The sequence below is a fragment of the Tenrec ecaudatus genome (assembly GCF_050624435.1).
Source record: "Tenrec ecaudatus isolate mTenEca1 chromosome 9 unlocalized genomic scaffold, mTenEca1.hap1 SUPER_9_unloc_3, whole genome shotgun sequence".
In the NCBI taxonomy this organism is placed as follows: domain Eukaryota; kingdom Metazoa; phylum Chordata; class Mammalia; order Afrosoricida; family Tenrecidae; genus Tenrec; species Tenrec ecaudatus.
The window spans coordinates 538,111-544,014 of NW_027457622.1; positions in this window are offsets into that span (position 1 = coordinate 538,111).

The window sequence follows — 5,904 nt, forward strand, 5'->3', positions numbered from 1 at the left end:
CGATAGGGAACTCACATAATCCATGTGCCCGCTAGGGAACCTACATAGTCCAAGTACACGTTAGGTAACCTAGATAGTCCAATTGCCCGCTAGGGATCCTTCATAATCCAAGTGCCCGCTAGGTAACATAGACAGTCCAAGTGCCCGCTAGTGAAACCACATAGTCCAGTGCCCGCTAGGAAACTTACATAATCCAAGTTCCCGCTACTTAACCTAGATAGTCCAAGTGCCCGTTCGTTAAACTAGACAGTCCAAGTGCCCGTTAGGGAAACCATAGTCCAGTGCCCACTAGTTAACCTACATAGTCCAAGTGCCCGCTAGTTAACCTAGATAGTCCAAGTGCCCTTTCGTTAACCTAGACAGTCCAAGTGCCCGCTAAGGAACCCACATAGTCCACGTGCCCGCTAGGGAACTTACATAGTCCCAGTGCCCGTTAGTAACCTATAAAGTCCAAGTACCCGCTAGGTAACGTAGATAGTCCAAGTGCCCACTAGGGGACGTACATACTCCAAGTGCCCGATAGGTAACCTAGGTAGTCCAAGTGCCCGCTAGGGTATGTACATAGACCAAGTGCCCGCTAGGTAACCTACATAGTCCAAGTGCCCTTTAGGGAGCCTAGATAGTCCAAGTGCCCGCTAGGGAACATGCATCGTGCATGTGCCTGCTAGGTAACCTAGATAATCCATTTGCCCGCTAGTTAAACTACATAGTCCAAGTGCCTGCTAGGTAAACTACATAGTCCAAGTGCCCGTTCTTTAACCTACATTGTCCGAGTGCCCGCTAGGTAACGTAGGTAGTCCAAGTGCCCGCTAGGGAACATACATAGTCCAAGTGCCCACTAGGTAACCTAGACAGTCCAATTGTCCCCTAGTTAACCTAGACAGTCCAAGTACCCGATAGGGAACCTACATAGTCCAAGTGCCCGCTAGGGAACCTACATAGTCCAAGTGCTCGCTAGGCAACCTACATAGTCCAAGTGCCCGTTAGGGAACCTAGATAGTCCAATTGCCCGTTAGCTAACCTAGATAGTCGAAGTGTCTGCTAGTTAACCTACATAGTCCAAGACAGTCCAAGTGCCCGCTGGGTTACCTACATAGTCCAAGTGCACGTTGTTTAACCTAGATAGTCCAAGTGCCCGCTGGTATCCTACATAGTCCAAGGGCCCACAAGGTAACCTTGATAGTCCAAGTGCCTTCTAGTTAACCTACGTAGTCCAAGTGCCCGCTAGGTAACCTACATAGTGCAAGTGCCCACGAGGTTACCTAAGTAATGCAAATGCCCGCTAGGGAAACTACATAGTCCAAGTGCCCGCTAGTTAACCTAGATAGTCCAAGTGCCCGCTAGTAAACCTAGATAGTCCAAGGTCCCGCTAGTTAACCTATATAGTCCAAGTGCCCGCTAGTTAACCTAAATCTACCAAGTGTCCGCTAGGTAACCTACATAGTTCAAGTGTCTGCTAGGTAACCTAGATTGTCCAAGTGCCTGATAGCTAACCTACATAGTCCAAGTGTCCGTTCGTTAACCTAGATAGTCCAAGTGCCCATTGGGTAACCTACATAGTCCAAGTGCCGCCTGGTAACCTGGATAGTCCAAGTGCCCATTGGGTAACCTACATAGTCCAAGTGTCGCCTGGTAACCTGGATAGTCCTAGTGCCCGCTACATAGTCCAAGTGCCTTCTAGGGAGCCTACATAGTCCACGTGACCGCTAAGGAACCTACATAGTCCAAGTGCCCATTAGCTAACCTAGATAGTCCAAGTGCCCGCTAGGGAACCTAGATAGTCCATGTGCCTGTTAGCTATCCTAGATAGTCCAAGTGGCGGCTAGGTAACCTACATAGTCCAAGTGCCCGTTCGTTAACCTAGATAATCCAAGTGTCCGCTAGGTAACCTAGACAGTCCAAGTGCCCGATAGTTACCCTACACAGTCCAAGTGCCCGTTAGTTAACCTAGATAGTCAAAGTGCCTGCTAGGTTACCTAGATAGTCCAAGTGCCCGCTAGGTAACCTACATAGTCCAAGTGCCCGCTGGGTAACCTAAATAGTCCAAATGCCCGCTAGGGAAACTACATAGTCCAAGTGCCCGCTAGTTAACCTAGATAGTCCTAGTGCCTGCTAGTAATCCTACATAATCCATGGGCCCGCTAGTTAACCTACATAGTGCAAGGGCCCGCTAGTTAACCTAGATCGTGCAAGTGTCCGCTAGTTAACCTACATAATCCAAGTGCCCGCTAGTTAACCTAGATAGTCCAAGGGCCCGCTAGTTAACCTACATAGTCCAAGGTCTGCTAGTTAACCTAGATAGTCAAAGGTCTGCTAGTTAACCTAGATAGTCAAATTGCCCCCTAGGTAACCTAGACAGTCCAAGTGCCCGCTAGGTTACCTACATAGTCCAAGTGCCCGTTCGTTAACCTAGATAGTCCAAGTGCCCGCTAGGTAACCTACATAGTCCAAGGGCCCGCTAGGTAACCTAGACAGACAATGTGCCCGTTAGGTAACCTAGATAGTCCAAGTGCCTGCTAGGTAACCTACATTGTCCATGTTCCCTCTAGGTAACCTAGATAGTCCAAGTGCCTATTACCTTACCTAGATAGTCCAAGTGCCCGCTAGGCAACATACATAGTCCAAGTGACCGTTCATTAACCTAGAAGTCCAAGTGCCCGCTATGTAACCTAGACAGTCCAAGTGCCGTTAGGTTACCTGCATAGTCCAAGTGCCCGTCCGTTAACCTAGATAGTCTAAGTGCCCACTAGGGAACCTATATAGTCCAAGTGCCCGCTAGGTAACCTACATAGTGCAAGTGTCTGCTAGGTAACCTACATAGTCCAAGTGCCCGCTAGTTAACATAGATAGTCCAAGTGCCCGCTAGGGAAGGTCCATAGTCCAAGCGCCCGCTAGGTAACCTAGAGAGTGCAAGTGCCCGCTAGTTAACCTACATAGTCCAAGTGCCTGCTAGGTAACCTAGATAGTCCAAGGGCCTGCTAGTTAACCTACATAGTGCAAGTGCCCGCTAGGTAACCTACATAGTGAAAGTGTCTGCTAGTTAACCTACATAGTCAAATTGCCCGCTAGTTAGCCTAGATAGTCCAAGTGCCCGCTAGGTAACCTACATAGTGCAAGTGTCCGCTAGTTAACCTAGATCGTCCAATTTTCCGCTAGTTATCCTACATAGTCCATGTGCCCGCTATTAACCTACATATTCCAAGTGCCCGCTAGGTAATCTAGATAGTCAAAGTGCCCGTTTGGTAACCTAGATAGTCCAAGTGCCCGCTAGGTAATCTACATTGTCCAAGTTCCCGCAAGGTAACCTAGATAGTCCAAGTGCCCGTTACCAAACTAGATAGTCCAAGTGCTCGCTAGGGAACCTATATAGTCCAAGTGCTATCTAGGTAACCTAGATAGTCCAAGGGCCCGCTAGTTAACCTACATAGTTCAAAGGCTTGCTTGTTAATTTTGATATTCCAAGTGCCCGCTGGTTAACCTAGATCGTCCAAGTCCCCACTAGTTAACCTAGATCATCCAAGTGCGTGCTAGTTAATCTACATAGTCCAAGGGCCCACTTGTTAACCTAGATCGTCCAAGTGTCCTGTAGTTAACCTACATAGTCCATGTGCCTGCTAGGTAACCTACATAGTGCAAGTGCCCGCTACGTAAGGTACTTAGTCCATGTGCCCGATAGGGAACCTACAAAGTGAAAGTGTCCGCCAGTTAACCTACATAGTCAAAGTGCCCGCTAGTTAACCTAGATAGTCCAAGTGCCCGCTAGGTGACCTACATAGTGCAAGTGTCCGCTAGTTAACCTACATAGTCCAAGTGCCCGCTAGTTAACCTAGATAGTCCAAGTACCCGCTAGTTAACCTAGATTGTCCAATTGTCCGCTAGTTAACCTACATCGTCCAAGTGCCCTTTAGGGAACCTAAATAGTCCAAGTGCCCGCTAGGGAACCTACATAGTCCAATTGCCCGCTCGGGAACATACATAGTCCAAGTGCCTGTTAGTTAACCTAGATAATCCAAGTGCCCGCTAGTTAACCTACATAGTCCAAGTTCCCGATAGGTAACCTACATAGTCCAAGTGCCCGCTAGGTAACCTATATAGTCCAAATGCCCGCTAGAGAACCTACATAGTCCAAGTTACCACTAGGTAACCTAGATAGTCCAAGTGCACGCTAGTTAACCTAGATAGTCCAAGTGCCCACTAGTTAACCAGGATTTTCCAAGTGCCCTCTAGTTAACTTACATAGTCCAAGGGCCTGCTAGTTAACCTACATAGACCAAGTGCCCGCTAGTTAACCTACATAGTCCAAGTGCCAGCTAGGTAACCTAGACAGTCCAAGTGACCACTAGGTTACCTACATAGTCCAAGTGCCTGCTAGGGAACCTACATAGTCCAGTGCCCGCTAGTTAACCTAGATAGTCCAAGTGCACGCTAGTTAACCTACATAATCCAAGTGCCTGCTAGGTAAACTACATAGTCCATGTGCCCACTAGGTAACCTAGACAGTGCAATTGCCCGCTAGTTAACCTAGACAGTCCAAGTACCCGCTAGGGAACCTACATAGTCCAAGTGCCTGCTAGGGAACCTACATAGTCCAAGTACCCATTAGGTAACCTAGATAGTCCAAATGCCCGCTAGGGAACCCACATAGTCCAAGTGCCCGCTAGGGAACTTACATAGTCCAAGTGCCCGTTAGTTATACTAGATAGTCCAAGTGCCTGCTAATTAACCTAGATAGTCTAAGTGCCCGTTCGTTAACCTAGACAGTCAAAGTGCCCGCTAGGGAAACCACATAGTCCAGTGCCAGCTAGGAAACTTACATAATCCAAGTGCCCGCTAGTTAACCTAGATAGTCCAAGTGCCCTTTCGTTAAACCTAGACAGTCCAAGTGCCCGCTTGGGAACCCACATAGTCCACATGCCCGCTAGGGAACTTACATAGTCCAAGTGCCCACTAGTTAACCTACATAGTCCAAGTGCTGGCTAGGTAACCTAGACAGTCCAAGTGACCACTAGGTTACCTACATAGTCCAAGTGCCCGCTAGGGAACCTACATAGTCCAAGTGCCCGCTAGGGAACCTACATAGTCCAAGTGCCCGCTAGGTAACCTAGATAGTCCAAGAGCACGCTAGTTAACCTACATAATCCAAGTGCCTGCTAGGTAAACTACATAGTCCATGTGCCCACTAGGTAACCTAGACAGTGCAATTGCCCGCTAGTTAACCTAGACAGTCCAAGTACCCGCTAGAGAACCTACATAGTCCAAGTGCCCGCTAGGGAACCTACATAATCCAAGTGCTCGCTAAGCAAACTACAAAGTGCAAGTGCCCGTTAGTTAACCTAGATAGTCAAAGTGCCTGCTAGGTAACCTAGATAGTCCAAGTGCCTGCTAGGTAACCTAGATAGTCGAAGTGTCTGCTTGTTAACCTACATAGTCCAAGAGCCCGTTCGTTAACCTAGATAGTCCAAGTGCCCGCTAGGTAACCTAGACTGTCCAAGTGCCCGCTAGGTTACCTACATAGTCCAAGTGCACGTTCGTTAACCTAGATAGTCCAAGTTCCTTCTAGTTAACCTACATAGTCCAAGTGTCCGCTAGGTAACCTAAATAATCCAAATGAGCCTAGCTAGGGAAACTACATAGTCCAAGTGCCTGCTAGTTAACCTAGATAGTCCAAGTGCCCGCTAGTAAACCTAGATAGTCCAAGTGCCTGTTAGCTAACCTACATAGTCCAAGTGCCCGTTCGTTAACCTAGATAGGCCAAGTGCCCTCTATGTAACCTAGACTGTCCAAGTGACCGCTAGGTTACCTACATAGTCCAAGTGTCCGTTCGTTAACCTAGATAGTCCAAGTGCCCGTTAGTTAACCTAGATAGTCCAAGTGCCCGCTATTTAACCTAGATAGTCCAAGTGC